The sequence below is a fragment of the Eupeodes corollae genome, chromosome 3, assembly GCF_945859685.1.
Source record: "Eupeodes corollae chromosome 3, idEupCoro1.1, whole genome shotgun sequence".
Classification (NCBI taxonomy): domain Eukaryota; kingdom Metazoa; phylum Arthropoda; class Insecta; order Diptera; family Syrphidae; genus Eupeodes; species Eupeodes corollae.
Window position 1 is genome coordinate 75,853,460 of NC_079149.1, and position 22,575 is coordinate 75,876,034.

Consider the following 22,575-nt stretch of genomic DNA (forward strand, 5'->3'; position numbering starts at 1 on the left):
ATTTTCTGAATCATTTAATACTTTAAAGAATATTTAATTTGATCGGTATGTATAAAAAAAAACTACTATACGTAATGGTTAGTACAAAACTTAATCTTGATCATGTTCTGCATGTGCAACTTAAAAGTTGTTTTTTCTTCACGAGTGTTGAAATGTCTCTTGCAAAGAATGGACAAATCTTCTAAGAGTAATTTTTGCCTTCAAATAGTGCTTTTTAAATAAGACATTTCAATTCGGAATATTTTCCATTTGTCAACCAATAGGAATAGGAATACGTAATTATTGCAAAATTTACCGCACCACATCTGTACTCTTCTAACCGTCTGCATAAACTCACCACCAAATGTTGGTTGCATTTTTTGTGTTTCTTTTCTGTTTTTTCATTTCCATCTGACATTTCATCAATCTAAACGCAAAAAAATATTGTCTAGACCTGAATTCATACTAAAATAAAAGTGACCCAATGTTTGCTGCTGTTTTCATGACAAAATATTCTAGCGGTAAATTAAATTTGACTTATTAAACTTCTTTTAAGAATTTTCTTATCTACAAATAAAATTAAATGTATGTAGTGCAGGTATACCTAGATTTATTTAAGTTTTACTAATTATTGTTATTTATTGTTATTTATTATTATTAGTTTTGAGTTAATGCTTCTTTTATAAATATATTTTTTATGAAACGAACATTTGATCATATCTTTTATTTGGATGATGGTGAGGTGAGCGGGCAGAGTATAACAGTTGAAGGTTGAATTTTTGAAAATGTTCTCTTTTTTTCAAACACGTTATGGACACCCTACTGTAACGTAATGGCCAACATCGTTTGTAAAGAAGTACGGACCAAATATTTCAGCAACCCCTAAAGCACACCAAACAGTCAGTTTTTGTATATCAAAAGGATTGAAGACCCGACAGACGTTTTCCTATATGATATATCAAGCGCTTATGATATTAAACATTTTATGAAATGATTTCATTATTCTGAAATTTGTTTTCTAAATTCGTTATAATCAATTATATTTATTTAGTTTTATCTAAATCCTGAGGATTAAAATTAATACATTTGACGGTTTTCTAACGCGATAACTCGTCACATGTAATGTGGACAGACCGGCTTATCCACAAATCTATATTGTTTGACTTATTGATAGTCATACCAAATTTGAAATTCCAGTCATCTAAATGGAATGGGTGAGTCAATGAGATTATTCATCTTAAAAATTGTAACTTCGAGGCCCTAGTGCACACAGGACTGTAGCGCCACCTTAAGTAAGTAAATTGTAACTTCATGAACATTGCATTTTTTATGACTTATCTTGTACCGTTGCATAGCTAAAATGCATTTAAATTCTGAAGAAAAATTATAAGTGAGTCAATTTTCAATCGCATGGTATGTGATGGCATTCCTGAAATCCAACGAATTAAAAAATTCAACATTCGTCAAGATTTATATATTTGAGGCTAGTTCGATCAATTTTGCAGGTACATTTTATCTAAAATCTTAAATACAGGAAATATTTTTAAACAGACTCTTTGGATAATTGAGCAAGTTCGTACGACCCAGTCGTGCACTTTATTTAATTTTTTTTTTCAAAATAAGAACGACCATAATATAAATATATAGTTTATATTATATATATACTTTGTTTACAAAAATAATTGGTTGAATGTGCATGTTTAAGTAATTTTTTTTAAAGCTCATAGTTAAAAGTAACCCGTCAGAAACCTTTTATCGGATGAAGTTTCTTGATAATTTAAAATATATTTAAATAAAATCATTCAAGTAAAAGAAAGAGCGACGAATATAATACATATCTCTAAAATTATGTCAAATATTTATATTCAACTAAACCGCTTACATTCATGTTTCGAATCCAGAAAGGCCATTCATGAACCTAAACCTACAATTGTATATACACGCCCCTATTTATACCTCACTATTTACACTTTTTAATGCATAATTTTTAATTTGCAATTGTTATGTCTGCAGATTTAGAAATTATTGTGTAATATGTGTATATTATTTTATTTTCAAGCCTATAGTTTAAATTTTGTTTTCCAGCTTTTTTTCCTTTCTAATGATTTCTGACTCAAGTAGATATTGAGATTTTAGAATATACCAATTTTGTATTCATTAAAGAATTAATTTGTTACTTTCATATCTCACTGCTAAAATAAATTGACATTAAACATAATCTCCTGTCGTTAAAGCGTAACACCCCCCCGATGCCACTATCTATGAGTGGCACTTGCATCCAGGAAACTAATCAATTGTCAGTACTCGGTATGTGTATCACAGATCACCTTTTATGGAATGATCATATATTTGCTATGGCCAAAAATGCTGCCAGGTGCTTAGGTTCTCTTCAATGCACGGTGCAAGAAATTTTTAAATTTGTCACCCCTTCTGATCTGGCTGTAATTTACAAAGATTCATCCGTCAAAAGCTTGAATATAATTCGCATATCTGGGCATGTGCCCCTAAAACAAGTTTAAATCTCTTGGAAAGAATACAAAAAAGGGCTTTAAAAATGATAGAATATAATAAAAAAAAATATAGATCTATAATTGAAACATTAACGTCGCTAGAACACTGCCGCAATGTTTCATGTCTTTCGTTGTTTTATCGATGTTTTTACAAACAATGTTTTGTTGAATAAGCCAGTTGCATTCCACCCCTTAAAAGATTCAGCCGTAATACTCGCACTTCCAGGAATGTTCATCAGCTTACCCTTGAGCCCATTTACTGTCCAGTATAGAGATTCTTTCTTAAATCGCACATCGAGAATGTAGTATACTTTGGCCTACTCTGTTTTTCCCTCCCATTTTGATGTTCAGAATTTTAAGGCCAATGTACATCGGTATCTCCTCTTAAATCCTTCCCTATTTTTCTTATGCTCGGACTGTGTTTAAATATAAATATATAAAGGGTACTAATAACCCCTTGGGTGCCTATAAATTATAAAAAAAAAGGAAATTTCAAACTTGGCATAACTACACTACATCTGCATTCTTTTTCAACGTTTATGTTTTTGATGTGTTATTTATCAAACTAATGACCTACTTATGTACCTGAAGAAAAATAATAAAAAACCCTCATGGAAAAGAACAAGCGGAAAAGCAGCGGCGTGAAAGAAGAAGAGATGAACTTGTTCTTATGAGGAAAATTTTAAAGAAAATTTAAAATTTTAAAGAAAATACAACAAAAAGTACCTTACTACATATTTCAAAAACAAAGTGATACATGTATGCATGTTTTATAGACGAAAAACTGTCCACTTAACAAACCACAAATAGTTTCTATTCTATTATAGATTTTTTATACAATGAACACACTTTATCTCCATTACTGGAAATATTTTCTGTATTTCCATTTTTGCTATTATCTATGTGCATAATAAAGTAATAATTCCTACCCCAACAAAAGCAAACAAATTCAATTCACAATTTAATTATACGCAACGTTATAATGTTATGTTTATTGTACAAAATTTTTTTCATAAAGAAAAATACAAAGAAAACACCAGATAAAAAAGTAAATAATGCCACTTTCTCATTCAAAAGTTCTCAATTAGTTCCGAGCTAGTGTGAGTGTGTTCTCTAAACCGAAAATGATGATTGAAACTTTATCTATAATCCTCACACTATCAGCCAATTGTTAAATAAAAAAATCGGCGCAAAGTATTTCGTGTACAACAAACAGAAACGGCGAGATAGTAGGTAATTGAGTTCTGCCTCTGACCTTAATTCCCTGGGGTAGCCATGACCCCAATTCGTACTGTCACTCTTTGGGTATGTTCAATGTGTGGGTATATTTTTCGTATTTGTCTAAAAAACCTACCTCAGTGTCTGGTATATCAAATGTATACAGTTTATCGAGCTCCACCACATCTTATACAGAGAAAGTGTTATCTAGGAAATGAGCATAAAATATGGGGCACGATGCCACTTGCATGTCCCACGCAATTTTATTTTGGAAATCTAATCTAAAGCAGTTTGTATGCCGCCGTCGCGTCGCGTCGGTCGGCCGGTCGATTGTGTATGTATGTATATTCATGCGTATGTAGGGGATGGAATTGACTTACTCATGGTATGTGGCTGTGCGAGAGAGGTAGAATAGATTACTTCGAGTGCGTGTCTATGTCACAAGAGACCCGCAGCAGTAGCAAACAGGTGGGTGTTTTCGATGAGTGTTTTATTTTGGTTGAAAAGATGAAGGGTTGTATGTATCGGGAACACAATAAGAAACAAATAGATTTATCATAAATTATTATTAAAAGCATGTAGATGGTTTATATGCACATAGTATTAATTATATTGATTTATTTATTTATATGGGCAAAAGAAAATTAATTGTCTTAGTTACATAATTGATTCAATTACCAAGCTTTAGCTTGTACAAGAAAAACGTTAAAATGAAATGTAGTAAATAAAAGATGGTGTGAAGCTTAATACACATACTAATTATTTTCAAAATAGGGATTTTTAAATGTTTGTGTGAAAATCTGATAAATCGGTTTTGTTTCAAAGTGAAGGTTTGTAAATTCAAATGAAAACTGAAAGATCACAAAAACATCTTTCAGTAGGTTTTCCAATTTTCTTGTTATTTAGCTCAATTCTTAATTATGTGTTTCGTAATAATTTCTCTTACTGATTTTTGCAGATGATATCTTCAGAATGATATCAACTGACATTATCAACGTCTATTTTTGGAACGAATCTTTTGTTAATTTGACGTTTAACTCAATGTTGACCAAATACCGGAGTACTTAAAAAATCCTTTAATTCACTTTTATATTTAATATATTAAGTCCATCTAAAGTTTACTTTTGCCAGGTTTAGTTTATTACATTTATATTTAAAATTATAAGTCCATCTAAAATTTACCTCTGCCACGTTTCTTTTAGTTATTTAAAAAGTTGGGGTTAGTTTTCAACAAATATAAAGGTTTTACGTATCGTACTTTATAATTTCATTTTTTAATATAGCAAATTTATTTTTTATTATTTATTTATTAATATCATATTCTCCTAACAATTTTTAGATATCTTATTTATAATTTAATAATATATGTATTTTGTACACTTAATTAGAGGGAATAGGTTGTAGCATTTGAATTTTAAGTTAAAATTGAATTAATGCCACATTTACAAATTTTTATATTGTGGGGTGGACAGATTATAAATAACGAATATGATTAAAGAACAGAAATAGAGAAAAAAGTTTTTTATGAAATGATCACTATGATTGATTTGAACTGCATAAACAAAATTTTAATTATTATATACGTAAATAAACAAAGGGAATAAATATTATCAAATGACGTAGTTTAACAAAGATTCAATGTTATAAGTATCGAAATTAAGAAGCCATAATTTAACTGATTTTAGGAACTGTGGACGGTTTCTAATGCTTCGTAATTCAGCTGGTAGACTATTGTATAATTTGCGAGACACAATAGTGTAAGAATTCCTAAAAAGTGTAGTTCGAAAAATGTTTAATCGTACCGAGTTAGAATTTCTCATATTATATTATCCTGTTGTCCTGTCAATCCTAACGCCACTACGCATAGAGTTATCAAACATTAACCTTTATATATATCTTTTCTCAATTTAAAGACAGCCCGTGTTCCCGATAATCGCTAAGCTGATGTCATTTTTGTTAATACACAATTATTATTTATAAGTATGTGTTTTGCTATTCCTTAGTTTAAATATTCCTGATTATGCGATTGGCTATTAAAACGAATTTATATAGATCACATTCCGTTTTAGTCTTCTGTTAATTGCATTGACATTGAATTGAATTGCATTGTCATTGTTTTAAGTATGATTGCTGTTGTCGTTACTTTGGTGTACGCTATGGTCGCGCTGCTTTTAAATATGTTTTGCTTTTTGTTAAACTTTCATTACTACGACAAGTACTGACTTAATACAGTTTTCACTAAATATCAATTCCATAATACCTAATTTAGTAGGAATTGTTTTAACGCGATTCTCTTTGAATCTATGGCGATATAATAAGAATCCTTTTTAAATTGTCTATCAACTTTTGTACTTTTAATAATTAAATTAAAATTAACTAAAGACTTAATCAGCAATTTTTAAATTCATATGAATAGAAGGAAATTATTAAAAATTAAACTAGTTGGTAGAACAGATTGTAAAGAATCAGAGCTTTGTGACTTACAACTCTTGGGGACTTACAATTTTTAAGAGGAGTCATAAATTTGAGAAAAAACTTTTAATGAGAATAATAGATTTGCCAATTCCAATAGAAAAAAAACTTTAGATGGAACTGGCAGGGATTAAACTTAAGAAGATGGTACTTCTTAAAACACCTTAATTATGAGAAATATTGTGTTGTCTTTTAGCAAAATTCTTGACTTGGTGGACAAAGCTTTAAATTTTCAAGTACTTGAAAAAATCAAGTACACGGTACTTGGGCACCAGTACCAGCCAAGTGCCAGTACCAGTACCAGTACATACTTTAATTAACATTTTAAACAATAATGTATTTTTTAAACAAGAATGTAAATTTCCCAAATTGTCCCTATCAGACCCATTATAATTTAGATTTACCGTCAGTCAGCCAGACAGTTAGGTACTGTGTTTGCTATTTTTGAAGTGCTCAGAAACTACTTTGGCTATGAAGTTGGAAATTTCATCGACTAGTTTAGTAAGTATTGGAAAATTTGGTGTTCATGTCTGAATTGCTTCTGTCGTTCGAACCGTTCCCTTTGATCTTATAAAATATAATAATGCAATCAAATTAACCTGGACACCCTGTCTAAACAAATTGTTGAACTTCAGTAGCTCCTGTTTCAAAAATACCAAAAGTGGTTCCTTGTAGTTCCTGCCGAAGAAAAAAACAAGCAATTTTCTCTCCAATTTACAAATTAAAACGCCATAGTCCTGTAACTTATTTGATGACCGCGAATCTTAGTTCTAATTCATTGAATATGTCGAAGAAAATAGTTTGGCATTCGGCCGAGAACGAGAGTCTATTCGAGTACATAATCGTAGAATCACTTAACATAGCTAAGGCTACCTACAAGTGCCAATACAAATAAGTCTTATAGTTTCTTTAAGTCCACGTTCATTTAGTTCAATGTGCTCTTTCGTAATGTACGAACATGTTTCTATCTATGAGTAAATAAATTACAAAAATAGCACAGTATATTATGAAAATGAAAAATGGTTCGGTTAAATTTATATACAACGTATTGTAGTTATATTTTTGCAAACAAAAAAGGGGTGTTCGTTTCGTCATCATTTTAAAGTCAAGACTATTGACTATGTTGTGATAGTGCAATTTAAAGTTTTTTTTGTATTTTTATTTCTTTATAATTGAATCGCTTATTGTTAAGTTTTTTTTTTTACTTTTAGTGTTGTTGATGATTTTTTTTGTATGCATAGCTTATTTTCAAAACAGCTTATGTTACGTAAGTATGGATACAAAATAAAATAAAAGCAAAAACTGTCCGAACTGAAATTGAAATTAAAGTTTTGGATATGCTTTTTACAAAGTAGGTGTAGTTATGCCTTTAGGCTGTTGCTATAATTGAATGAAATTACCGTGAAAGTTATGTGTGGTAATAACAATGCTTGATTATGGATTTTAGAAATCTCATTGAACGGATAAAAACTTTGCACTAACATTGACAAAGAAATAATGATTTATGAACATAAAAATAGGTCACTGTACCTGAAATTGCAATCATATACACAGGTATGTGTATTCAAAATACAGGGGACAAGGGTATCTTTGAAATATATAATTAAATAATTTTACTTTTACCTATAAAAACAAAATTTAAGTTTTACATTTATAACTATAATATTGAAGGTCAATATTACTTCAATGAAATGTTCACTAATCAAAATGAAGCTTAAATTTATTTCGCATTTTAAAGTTTGTTTGTTGCTGTTATTCGACAATTTTTTTTATATTCATGTCATTATTCTGAAATATTTTAAGCCATTTTAGTTATTATTTTACATTTTATTATATCACATACTTTATTTAATTTGTGGTTTATAAATAAAATTCATGAAGTACCCGTGGTTAGTGCGTTGTTTTGTCATGCCAGAGGTCTTGGGTTCAATCCCTGCCTGTGCCATCTAAAGTTTTTTCCTTAGTAATGCTTCTTGCGAGGAGTTGACAATATCTCCAAGGGTAATTCTTGTCATGCAAAGTGCTTTCTCAAATTAGCCGTTCGGATTCGTCTGAAAAACAGTAGGTCCCCTCCATCCCTGATAACAGTACTCTCACACAGGAATGGTTGAGAGTTGTAAGTCACTAGGCCCTAGCTCTCAACGAACTGTTGCGAAACCCACTTTACTTATGTATTTAAATACAATGCTTTTAGTTCGGTTATAATAGAAAAAATGGAAAGTGCGTCACTGACAAAAAAAGTGCAAAATTTTACACAACCCATTGTTAAAGGCTTAACAATTTACTAGTTAGCAATTTGCTAAATATTTAGCATATTACTAAGGAAGTCTAAAATTTTGAATCTTTCGTTTCGTTTTACTGTACAGATGTCATATGGATTAAACAACTTGCTAAAAGATAAAGTAGCCATTCCGTGATTTTAACTTTAACAAATTGTTAAGATGTTAAAATCGTCTAAAGTTAAGTAAATCATCTTTTAAGCTTTGTGATTTGCTAAAAGTAGTTTTATCAAAGCATGTATGCAAACTAATTCAATTTCAGACGTTATGTTTATTAGTCCAAATGATGATGATTTTCTTTCTAGGCTCCACTACACCAACAATCAGACTAGTCATTGTGCACTTTATCTAACGTATAGAAGAAAGAATTGATTCCCTAAAACTACTAGTATCTACAATACAATGCAGTTGCGCAACTTGTCTCACTGATTATCTTCTGACTTGTTACACTATATGGGCAAGGCATCATTATGGAACATTGGTCATGTATAAGTGTATAATTTCGACGTCCACCTAATTAAGTGTACTATCTACATTTTTGTATGTATTTTGATGTCACATCTTGAAAAATATAAAATTTGGCGTTCTGATACACTTTGGACATTTGTTGACAAAAATATTTTTCAAATGTTTCCATTTACAAAACAACACTTGTTTTTAATTGATTGCAGGTGAACAAACTTGATCAAAGATATGAAAAGCTCGAATGTTATCAGTTTTTTTTGTTGTTGTTACTTTTTTACCAGAAATTTATATTTTTATAATTCATTTAATATATGCATATAAATATATGGAATTAATAACCAAAATAGGTTTTCGATCGAGGTTTACCGGCACATACAATGTAATTTTGGATCTATTTGGAGTTAGAAAGACCTATAAACATCCCTAAAGGAGTATCTAGTTTTTAATAAATTCCGTTATAAAAAATATATTAGGTGGCCCAACAGTCCGTTGAGAACTATGACCTAGTGACTTACAACTCTCAAAGGTGCGGGTAATGTTTTCAGTGATATAAGGGTCCCGCAGTCTTAAGCCGAATCCGAACGGCTTACTTGAGAAAGCACTTTTCATTACAAGAATAAGACGATATGTCAATTCTTCGCAAGACGCAATACCCGTGAATATAACTTAAGATGGCCCAGGCAAAAATCAAACCCAAGACCTCTGGCATGACAGCCTTACGCACTTACACGCCTCTGGTAAGACCTATTTTTATGTTAGACTTGAAACAAATTTCTATTTGCACTTACATTTTTTGTTGAATATACTTTACGTATTAAGATTTCAAAGAAATTATGTCTTTCATTTTATTTTCTCTCGATTAAATGAACTTAAAAAATGTCTCTCAGCAAACTATCAGTCGATTTCTTTTGAGTACTTGACTTCGAAATTTATTAAACACGAACAAAATACAATAAATTACTACACTGCTGGTTTGAAAAGTCTGTTCTTTAATTAAAAATTCAAATTAAATTATTTGTATCAATATACTTTGAAAAATGCACATGCAACTCATAATTTCGCCAAAACAAAATAAAAAATTTAAGTTTTGATACATTTTTGTGTTTAATTGAAAATTAAGTATTAAATTGGCATTTATTATTTGATAGACCTATAATTTTGTAATCGAACACTAAAAACTACATAGATAGTGTTATGTCTTCTGGTTTAAAGTTTGTTTGCATAAATATAGGATTAGCATCCAGCATGATAGCGTATAAATAATATGTATAGGGGCACAATGACTTCTGCAAACCTCCCTGCTTGGAAACACTACGGGATTCAGTGATAAGTTTATTTTCCATTTACTCTTGCTAAACCTTGTAAAAAAGTATGGGTTGTGGATTCATGCGTTTAAGAAAAGTCATAAATGTTGAACTTTTTTGATATATACAAAGGATACCTTTGTCCAAATAATTATAATTTAAATTTGAAATTATTTCAACTTTATTTGCTATATAAAAGCATTAAGCCATGAAAACAAACTAAAATCACACGCCATCTCCAGTTTAAAAATATTCTACATCAGTATGCGATGATCGACAATAAACTTTTCCCCTTCTCCTCCCACGTGTACACAATTTTTTTTTTCAACATTGCTATGCAGCAGTACGATAACCTTGACGAGCTGTCTGATTAGAAAATTGCCCCTATAACAGCCAGTGAGCAGTGACCTCTATTCGGTTAAATAATGCATCAGTCATCATAAGTGGACTACCACCACCATCACACCGTCACCCATTCCATACCACAGACCCATTATTGCCACCCGTTCCCGCTTTGATTCCCATCCCAACCTCAAAAATAATATGCACCAATATACTGTATCTACAATATTGTACATATGTTTGTCAATGTAAGTGATTTATATATTGTAGGTACGTACGTACATACATACATATGTATACTATTATCTAATTTTGTTTATATTTGAAGCTGTTACCTACGTATTTGCTCTTCGCTACTGCGCCTTGTAGCTTCTCTGAGCGTCTACATGGTGATAAATAAGTTATAAAAGTGTTCAATGATGCACACTACCCTTTGGATATTATTTTGAAGTTCCCCAAACATTTTTTGTGGAATAAAGTTAAACTACAATGGTTAGTCCTACCCGAATACTAAAATGTTTATTCCTGATTGCAATGAAAAGTGCGTGTCCTGTATCAAAAAAGCGATGCAAAGTGTCTGTTTTAAAATATTACCTGTATGTTGGGATTTAAAAATCTTCCTGTAAAAAAATGTTTGTTTTCAAAAATTTAAATGCCATTTAATTTCTTAAAATAATAACATCCTAAGGGAAGTTAAAAATTATTTAAACATTTTTAGAGTAGTTTGTTTGTATTCATTTTGTATAGATACATTTTTTTTTCTTGGGCCTAAAAACATTTCTAGAATGCAGTTATTTAGAGCTTATAAATATGCGTTTAGTATATTTTAATAATTTAAAAAACCGCGAATGGGTTTAAATTTGTAATCTACAAGTTGAAACGTGGGCGTGGACAGACAGACGGAAGGAATCATGGGACCCACTTTTTTCATGTTTGATTTAAAACTCTAGTTCGACGTTTTTTACGAATATACTTGCCAATATACTAGCAATACTTGCCATATAATTTATATATGTATATGTATATGTATATGTTGCAAGTAAACAAATATTTAGGAGGTATTTTATAAATCTATCTATTTTTAACAATCTATCTTAATAAACATAGGAAGATTTCCTCCTTTAAACAGATTTGAGGTTCTTTGAATTCCTAATTTTATACCACAGCCAGTCTAGGTTCAATTCCTGACTGTTTTATTATAAGTTGTTTTTGCTCATGTATTGGTTGCCTCGAAAAGTAATTCTTGTCATGGAAAGTGTTTCTCAAATTATCCGTTTGGATTCAGCATAAAACTGTGGGCCCTCTAAATTTCTGACATTACTCCCACATAAGAATGAATGAGAGCTGCAAATTTGCATTTGTATTTGGGAATGACCAGAAATGATCCGCGTTTTCATTTTGTACGGAGCCATAGATTTTCTCGAGAAAACTGTTAACTTTCAGGTTCAACTATTTTGAAGTTATATAGTCCCAATTCTCTAGAAAAATTTCACTTATCCTCTTTATTTTGGAATAAATGCTTTTTTTCTAATCTTTAAACTATTACCCTTTAAAACAATTAAAACAAAAAAGAGGAAAAACAATTATTTCAACAAGAATGACGTCTTGGACAAAATGTCAGCATGAACAGCTTTAACGTTCAAGCAGTAAATGAGAATAACTATTGCAAATCACTGCTTGCTTTGACTTAGAAGACAATTGAGTAGTAAAGTACTATCTCGAGCATATAAAGTCACCATCTATAAGACGCTCATTGTCCCTCATTTTTCTCATTTATAGCGCTGAGGCTTGGACTTTGTCATAGAAAATAAGAGCGTCTTAGGATGCTTCGACAGAAAAATTCTTCGGGTAATTTGTTGGTCCCGTCTGCATAGATGGAGAATGAAGGAGAAGGTACAACGATGAAAAGCGACAATGACCTGGTTAAAAGAATAAAAGTCGAACGACTAAGATCCCTGGGTTATGGACATCAACGCTCCAGCCATGAAGGCCTTCGAATTTAATCTTGAGGGACGACGGCGCAGTAGACGAAGACCAGGGGGCACGCAGGTGGGAGAGGACCTCAACAAACTTGTCATGTGAAACTGGAGACAGCTAGCTAGGGACCTAGATGGCTATAGAGACCACTGTTGGTTGAGGCCCAGGACTGTAGCGCTACCTTAAGTAAGTAATATTCGTATGTGCGAGTGTATAGCAACACTACGTTAATTTAGCTGGTTGCATTCAAATAGATTAAATTAGGTGGCGCAACAGTCCGTAGAGAACCAAGGCCTAGTGACTTACAACTCTCAACTATTCCTGTGTGCGAGTAATTGCAGGGATGGCATAAAAATAAAAACTAATTTAAAAGCCCACCAAAATTAATTTCAATCTTGAAAAAGGTACCGGGTACAAAGTTCATAGGCCAAGAAGCAGACGTCTGGTCAAACTACTACCACTTAAATATAGCAAAATAAGGCATTGAAGAGAATACTGGTAGGTACCTTTCTCGCTTCTCTACAAAAATACGTTTATATTTTTTTGTCGCTTAAATTATAATATGCTCCCCTTGTGTTTAGAGTTTGACAGACAGGTTAGAAACCTCTGCTCTAGTGCTCTTTCGCATTCGGCATTCGCACTGCGCTGCCGCTCGAATTTTTCTTTTCAGCTCAAAATTCTACTCACCTACTATTGTACTGACAAACTGACCCCATGGTTGCCGTCGCGTCGCCTTTGTGTTTTGGTGTGGAGTGTGATTTTCCATACATTTTCTTTAATGTCTATACTAACGTCCGCCGACTAAACGTCACGATGGTAGCATCAGACGACAACACTGCACTAATACAAACGACGACGAAATCCCAATCCCAACCCAACGCTATAGTCAACAATACACTTGAACTTGCGCTGCGCATTCATTACCTGCTCACGAGAACTTACCCTATAAAAATACTGACTAAAAATCATAACAAGGTAGAAACGAAATATAAAAAATAAAATAAGTGACCTATGTCTATAGTTTCTGTATACATTATACCTACTTTTAACCTCTGTTTGGGCATAGCTCTAACTTTTCAGATGAGCTACTCAGACATGAGGTCATTCTGTAACTTAGTAGGTGTAAGTATGCTGGTAGGTATGTAGGTATATGTTTTAGATCTAAGTTTCTTATAAAAGAAATAAAAGGAAACTCCAGTTTCCTGTAGCAATAAGTTGAGTATTAGCCATTAAAACAATAAAATTAAGATATTTTTAAATTGTACATACATATGTAGGTATACTAACTTAATTTTTCATTTTATGATCATACAGACATGACTTGAAGTATTTAATTTTGATTTTCAATTCTGACTCTGAATCTGAATTTTGTGATATTTTTCAATCTTCACTTCTTCTTTATATTGATTCGTGCATACAAACACGTTTGCATTAGAATATGTTTGTATTGTAAATGTGTGCGCCCCACCACACCACACATCTATGAAACTCCCTACTCATACACTGAAACAAAAAAAATGAACTAGTGTGTCGGTATTTCATTTGGTTTTGTTTTGTTTTATTCTTGTTGATTCTTGCATTTTACTTCTTCATCATGAAGTTTTTCTCACATAGTATTCGGTTCGGTTGGTTGATTTAGTATTTGTTTGCCCATCGTTAGCTGTGGTTGTCCAATATATTACTCGGCGTCGTAGAATTCTCCCTACTAAAGTTTTTTTTATTTGTGCATTCTCATCTCATCCGGTGAATGAGAATGACTGCAAAATTATAATGCATTTTCCGGTTTAATATAATTTTTATGAACTAGCTATTCTTCAATTGAATAAATAAAAATGCTTGAACGCCGCACATATTATGGTTTTAAAAGTATGAAAGAATATACCTACCTCATTGGCAAAAATAAAGATTGAGTTAAAAGGAATTGTGAAGTTTGCACTTAATGCATCAAAAACTGAAATAGAATTTCATTTCATATTTCGATGTATGATTGTATTGGAATATCGCAAATAGTTTCTTAGCACGCATACTTGCGTCTTATGGAATCCCAAAAAGATTTATGTGTAATGTCGCCGTGCCGTAGTCGCCGCATCGTAATATTACAAATGAAAGTCAGTGTTGTGTGATCGAATGGTGTACCTATCTCATATATGTTCTATTTATAGTCAAATCTTATGACTGTGGAGTGGACTGATTGTTAAAGATTTAAACAAAAATGTATACCATATACCTACTTAAAATCCTGTTAAAAAAAAAATAAGTTATTCACAAAGGTGCACGCATGCACTGAAAGTCATTCAAAGAAGAAAAACTTTCTATGTGTGGGCTACAGCAACTGCACATACATAACTTGGATAGCTGATTTTTAGATGGTTGTTGGCGGCGTATATCTCCAGGGGGGTTCGTGCACCACCGGCCTACCTAACCTAGACGCAGACGACGACAACAAAGACGAAAAGTAAAAGAGAAAAAGTCAATTCCCAAACAAAAAACAATACGAAAACGAACATTATTAAAAGAGGAGCAAGAAACAAAAACAAAAAATAAAATAAATGTACATAAATACATATTATGTATAAGAAAATTTGAAACTGTGTTAGAGGGTGCGCAAGCTATCTGGTATCTGTTTTGTATATGCTTCTGCTACACCTTGCATCTATTTATCGGTGTTATGTACTTGTTTCGTCGTCTGTCGCAGATTTTTGTGTTGTCTGTTTCTATCGTCCACCTATCCAACCGTGGTGGTGTTGTGCATTAACTTAGTGCATTCAACTGTCGAAAAATGTTGATAATATATTTTTGAAATATGATAAGTTGATTTTAAATACAATACATTTTAGTGTAAATTTTGTGTTCAATTGTTTTTCAAATCAATTTCGAAAATATAAAAAATAGTGTGTTGTTCAGCATATTATCAAGAAAAGAATCAAGAGACAAATTAAGCTAGTGTTTGTTTTGTTTGTGCCCTTTAAAGTTTTCCTAAACAACTCATTTGCTTTTTTCTGTTTATTGGATAAATTAACGTTTACTTCGCTTGTTCTTTTGTGTTATATTCAAAACTCAAGGTTGATTTTTAAAATCTTTTTAAACCCTCCTTTATTTTGGATATTAAATGGAGTTCTACAATCAACAATTGGATTATCAAGATTTTTTTACATGTGGATTAGAACGAGGTATTCAAGGTAAAAGTCTTACTTATGATATGTGCGCCAGCAGAGATATTTGGTATTAACATATACATACATACATATATCTGAGCTGCGTTTGAATGAATTGCGGAGATATCTTTTGGTTTTTTTTTTTTAATATTTCACTAAATTTTGTATTTGTACAAATTTATATCTATTTATCAAGGATGCATCATTTAATTGATAATGCATTTTGAACATATGTAAAAGGGTGTTAGAAAAGATGTAGAATTCGGAAGATTTATCAGGAAAATATTAGATATACCTAACTACCAGTAGCTATAATAAACGTATCGGCTCAACTTTCCATTACCGCAGCACGAATTTCGACTCGCAGTTTTTTTTATTCGATAGATATGTGCAAATAAATAATAACTACATATAGCAATTTTAGAGCGAGGAAACATTTATTTCTATTTTTAATTAATTTTTAAAGTTCACTTTTTTCCATACAAAACACTCAAAAATGGTTGATTTTGACATTTCTTCCCTGTTTTTTGTTCAGTGTTGCCATAGTTGTTTTTTTTTCTTGGTAATTTCTTTTATTTTAGTGCTCAAATGGAAAAGTACTTTGCATATACCCAAACTCTCACCCACCCCAAATCCTATAGTGACCCCAAGGGGGGCAGCATGCCCCCCCTTACATACCTAGCTGTTAGTACGCTGGCTGTTCTATCAATTAAAAAAAAACTTGTTTTAGGCTCAAAAAATGCAATACAAAAAAAGTAGGGTTAAGCCCGAAAAAGAAAATATTTTGTTGTATGACTTAAAGTTGTTTCCTCGCCCTAATATTTATAACATGTTCTATTGAGACCCCTACCTAACTGTAAAAAAAAATCAGAAGGAAATTCGTGCTGCGGTAATGGAAAGTCGCCCCGTTTTAGGTGCAACTTAAACGTTGATTTATTAATTTTTGTAGTATCTACTTGCTACTGAATTTTAGAACTCTTTTAAAAAGATTTAGGTTTTAAATTTCTATAACGCTGATAAGACTCTCATTAAAATTACTGAACGAAGATAAGATACGAACCTATACCTTTAGAAATAAGTAGGTAGTACATATGTATATAGGTACCTAGTGAAAATGTTGTTAATCCACTGACCATTAACAACATCTTGCTATGTATATTAGAATTTAAAAGATTTTGAACTCAAACCAACCTGGATACCTATATCTAAAGAAGACATGAGAAAGCCATGTTGCCTAAATTTTAAAGATTTACATTCAGTTGTGATTATGCAACTAAGCCACTGAAATGTTTTATTTATCCACTTGCACTACGACCGTAGGACCAAGGTACCTATAAATGCAAGCAGTTTCATAACAAAGGAACATTTCTTTTTCGATCGACATGTGTTTTTCTTTCATAGTCGACAGTTGTTAATGGTCATCAAAGAAGAGATACAGAAGCACAATTGATATTAAGAAAAAATGCTTTTGTTTGTTTTGTGGGTTAATTATTTGGCTTAAACTGTAGGTCTTAGTTTGAATTATTTTCTAGAGAAACACAGAGATTGAAGTATGGATTTTATTTTTGTATACTAAAAAATAAAGATGCATAAATACCAAGGTAGGTTTTCAATTTGTATTTGACTTATTACTTTCATTATTTATATTAATAACTAAATCTATGAATTTTTTAGAGAATTTTGTGAGCTTCTTTGGTAGAAAATACAGAAAAACATATTAAACGGAATCATTTTTTGTAAATCTGCAAACAAATTGAAGTTATTCTTTGGTTTTGGGGATCTTGTTTGATACATAAATAACTTCAATTAATTTATTTTCTTATCCTTCTGAAGTTCGTAAAACATGTAGGTATGCTGATTCATAACCAATTTTTTTTTTTGAATATAGAAATAGAACTTTTATTTATAATGTATGCATAAGTGCACTCAAAGCTTTAAGAAAAAATATGAATTATCTTATTCAAAGTCAATCTGTTTGTATAAAAAAAGATCAGTTGCAGTTAAAATATTAAATTTCTTAACATTTAAGAGCTTTGGTTTTAATAGATGGTGTATTTTCCATTCAAACAAATTATTACTTACATACTCATACAAAATGAACATTCTTGCACTTGCTGGGGTATAAGTTAAACTTTAAAATAAAAATATTTTTTAGTTGTTCATCGTATCGGTATTTTAAAAAGAGTGAAATAGTTGTAATACAAAAATTAAGACATTTTTTATAGGTACGATGCATTTTATGGTGATGCCAGAAACAAAAGATCAGGGATAAGAGACTACCCTACAAATTAGTGTGGAAAGAATGAGGTTACGCATTAAGAAAAAGGTGCATCCATATTGGAACATATATACACGCTGAAAATACGATTTTGTAGGAAATGCTTACGAAATTCAATGGCTATGGCAGAAAACTCATAATATCTTCTATCTGATTGAAGCTCTTCCCAATAAATTAGGGAATCCATTTAACTAGTTGAAAGAACTGAGAAATTTAAGTTGGTGCTGAATTACGTTTTAGATGTCCTTTATTCAAAGTGATAAACTGTTTCCAAAATTGGTTGTTCTATGTTCAAAACAATAAAAATATTTTGGATTAAATATTGCTGTATTATCATTGTGAGCCCAGAAACAAGAAGAGCTACATATTTTCGTGCACACAGAATAAAAAAATGCAAACAAAGTAGTATGGTTGCATTTCAAGCCATATCACTTTTAATTGCTTTGAAGTTTTGGATACATCTTTTGAAAGTGTTTTTGTTCTTTATGTAAACCCCATTCTCACCAATTCTAACTCAAAAATATTCAAACAATAAAAGTGTCCCTAAAAGTGCGGCTGGCAAGCTAGGACATTGAGTCAACCAAGGTTACTAATAGGTATAGAGATATTTGGTATCGTTCTTTCCTTAAATGTTCCCTTAGCTCCCTAGAATTCGAATGTTTTCGCTTTTTTGTCTTCCTATCTATAAGATCCCGTACATTTTCTATGGGATTGAGGTTGGTAGATTGCGGCGCCAATCCAAACATCAACATTCTCTAGTTCTAAGAAGATTCTTATCAACCGTCATTATCGTGTTGGAATAAAAAGTTACCTGATATATTTGGCCCCAAATGTGGAGGCATATGCCTTTTTAATATTTTTGTATGCGTTTGAGAATTCATTCGGCCGCTAATATAACAATAGCCTTACCTGATATATGGGGTTCTACCTCGGTCCTGGGAACCTTCGCACATAACGTGTGCCATCTGAAGATACACTCATCATTGCTTATCTATGTATGTATCCGAACGTTAGCATCAAAATAATAGTTGACATACTGAACAACTTCCACTGCAATTCTCAAGGGATTGGCTTTTAAGTGCCTAATATTGCACGACCTTGTGTGGAAGTTGTTTTGCGGGGACGCCCACTACCAACTTTGAAATTGATGTCCCCTATATACCTATATAGTTTTAACGGCATGTAGGCACTTATTTTTTTGCAGGAAAATATAATTAGGAGGGTACGTGCGACCCATACCCATACATACTTCCTTTTTGTGGCTTTTAAAAATAGTAAATGATATTTCATGTAAGCCGATATGTAAAGAACTTGAAAAAGTTCGTTAGGACTGAGATAAAGTCAAATAATTTGTCCTTTTTTTTTAACAACGATCTATTTTCTCCCAAAATTACACTAGAGCTCAAAAGTATAAAATATTAACTAAGCTTTTATTTTGGAAATTTTAATATGTGAAAATAAATATACATACATATGTACCAAGTTCTTATAATAAAATATAAGATTCATTTTTTTTGCTTTTATTTCAATATACCTACGTTACGTATAGTATGTATATTTAATTAAATGATAAACTACAATTATTAAAAACTTGTTATTTTTGTTAAAATAGTCTGCCATGTGTAGATATGTTCAAACTTGTTAACGCAGTCCCAACTGAAAAAGTTTTAGTATTTATAACATTTCTGCGCAGTTTCTCTTGTGATTTGTTCTCAACAATGCGCTTTAGTAAACACACTGTACAAAAATACATTTTCAAGTACAATTTTTTCCACTCTGCTCCTATTTGAGTTATTCTTATTATATTATATCTATATAACATCAGCAAATGTTGATGACCTCTCAGGGGCAAATTCAAGAGAAAAATAATAAAAATGAAGTCAGTCATTTACTGCAAAAGCATCACACATGCATATTATTTTGGTCAATTTATAAATATTTGTATGTACAAAAATTGAGCATATTTATTAACGAGCTATGTGCATATATACTATCAAAGTATAATTATAAATTATATAGAAGAAGTAGGTATACTGTGCATTTAGTACCTATATGAACTTTATTGCTGTTTTCACTTTCATTTAGAATTGTAAACTGTATATGTTATTTCTTTGTACTAGATTTATCTCTTTGTGTTTGAGTGCAATTAAACCACCTAGAAAAAATAAATTCTTATCGTGATTGTTTGAGACTAAGTCAATGTATTTTGGAAAAAAAGAAATGTTTTTTTTTTTTTGATACAAAGGAATATGGATTGATGATCGTATCTAGAGAGGAGGAGTACATACATATGTAGGTAATACTTAAAAAAAATATATTATTTCTTTGTTGTTATTAAATGCAAGATAAGACTTTATTTAGTCTTCAAATATTGGAAAAGTCTAAAGATAAATATTTGTTGCCGATGTGTCACAATTCAAGTCAGAACTTTGATTATTTACTACGCATACTTAACTAATTAGCCTTGAATTTCGGGACATATATTAGTGTACAAGGTAACTACTTACAAAGTCCATCACGTATGTATTTTTTAATTATCGAATAAGAAAATGATATTGTTAATTAAAAGAAGTTAAATACTTGCTTTCAAATTCTTAATAATAGATTAAAAATGAGATACGTGGTTAAGTAGCATCCACATAAATCAGCTGTTAAATAGAAACAATAATTAGAAAGAATCTTATTTCAAAGATTTAAAGTCATTTACTAAATCTAAGGAAAAACTAAATATGAAAAATTATTTTTGTGCTATAACAATATTAGAAACTAAAAATTAGAGAGGTACGCAGAAAATGTTTTGATAGCTATTAGCCTCCTGATTTAATTTGTTTTCTCTAAATTAATCTTGAATTCATTAAAAAAAGCTAATAAACTAAATAAAAGTATAAAGATAGGTACATGTATTTTAATTTTTCAGATTAAAATAAATAAATGTTTACTAACCTACATTGTTTAAAGGAAAGTAAATAAGGAATATCTGAATCAGGTCGTCTAAAACTTTAAACGAATCAATGAAACAAAGCCAAAATGAATAGCACTAATAACGTAAATTACATTAGGCTGTTGGGTGAGATTATTAAGTGCCATTCCAGCACCCGCAAATAAACCCCGTTTTTTTTTTTTTTGCAAAATCGGTCCACAGCATACGTATTTGTAAAAAATAAAGTAAAAGATTCTTCAAAGTTTTTCCGATCTTAAAAATAAACTTCCCATATATGTTATACCTGGACATATCAATTTCTCTATCTCTATCAAAAAAGAACCAGTTTGCCAATCCAATGGTCTATCCATATGTATTTAAACTTTTCTTCTTTGTTTTTGACTTTTAGTTAGGCTGGAATAACAACAAAATCAATGGCATTGAAGTAAGGTTTCTCGATCCAAGTTAAGACAACAAAAAACTAAACCAAGACTGCAAGATAAACTTGTTTATCTTGATTCCAGGCCTAAAGTGCAAAGAGCTCAGGCCACAAATACATCAGACATACCAAATGACGTAGTTGCTTTCGGTTGACTTTGGCCTAAAGCTTGTTTATTGTTTAAAACATTAAAGACATTCAATCGAGTTTTATTTTATTACCATTATTTGTTTGTATTTATGTTGTTTTTAATGTACATACATTTGTATATACATACATATATTTATACAGACAAAACAATTTACAAAGTAGCAGAAGCCTTGTGTTAGTGTTAGTAAAACAACTTTCAGTACAAGCCGGCCTTTTTGAGGGCCGTAATCAGGGAATTTTTGTAAGGGCGGAAAGTAATAGGTATGTATATATTTTCAAAAAAAAAAATACAATTAAGGATACAATCAAAAATGTAACATTTTCTTTAGTTTTATTAATGAATTATGTGAAGAAACCATACTACCATAAAAATGATCTGAAACTCATTTATTGAAGCTAATCTATACCTGGTAAAAAGTTGACGGATATGTTGCATTTTTCGATGCCTGATATCGCTAAATAAATGAATTCGGAATCAAATGGAAGATAAGTTGAGCACACCAAAAAGAAACTTAACATTTTGGAAGTAAGTTAGTAGCTATCCTACTCCTATTTCTAGCAAATATAAAAGCCTTCAAACATTTGTTACAGATGAATGACGTTGAAGTGATGGTTGAAAAATACGCTTTTAAAGTTTAAAATGTAGAATATGTCATTATTTTAGCTTGTATTCTTAACAATTGGAAAGAGTAGTACTATAGAAACTTGATAATTCGAGTATTCCGACTATTCTAACAGTAATTTATTTACATAAATTGTCTTGTAATTTGAACACGTGTCAAATAAGTACCATGCAGTTCGAGTTTTTTCCGTATTTTTGAAGTAGAAAATATATTGGTAGAAGTATAAGAGGAAAATTGTTTTTAATAAAAGAGCATTGATTTTAGAATAGTAGTACATTTTCTTACCGCTTCAAACAATTAATTGAAAAATCTTGGGATCTGATAAAAGGTGCATCGAAAATTTCACATACGTAATATTCCTTATTTTGCTGAATTCCTAAACTTAGGTAATTTAATTCAGTTCAGTTATTTCAATTTTATATATTTTTAAAAAGATCGAAATAAAAACAAAAGAGCACAAGCCA

General features: G+C 31.0%; 1 protein-coding gene across 5 annotated transcripts in view; it reads left to right on the top strand.

Annotated features, from left to right (window-relative positions):
• The window catches only part of LOC129951719 (ecdysone receptor), a 155,002-nt gene that overhangs the window by 77,903 nt on the left and 54,524 nt on the right, over window positions 1-22,575 (top strand). The window contains exon 1 of one of the 5 annotated variants that reach the window (XM_056064021.1): window positions 15,598-15,725. The exons of the other annotated variants lie outside the window; for them this stretch is intronic. The gene's annotated coding sequence lies outside the window, so the exon portion shown is untranslated. Of the gene's footprint in view, window positions 1-15,597; window positions 15,726-22,575 lie in introns of those variants that run through there. 5 annotated transcript variants of the gene reach the window in all.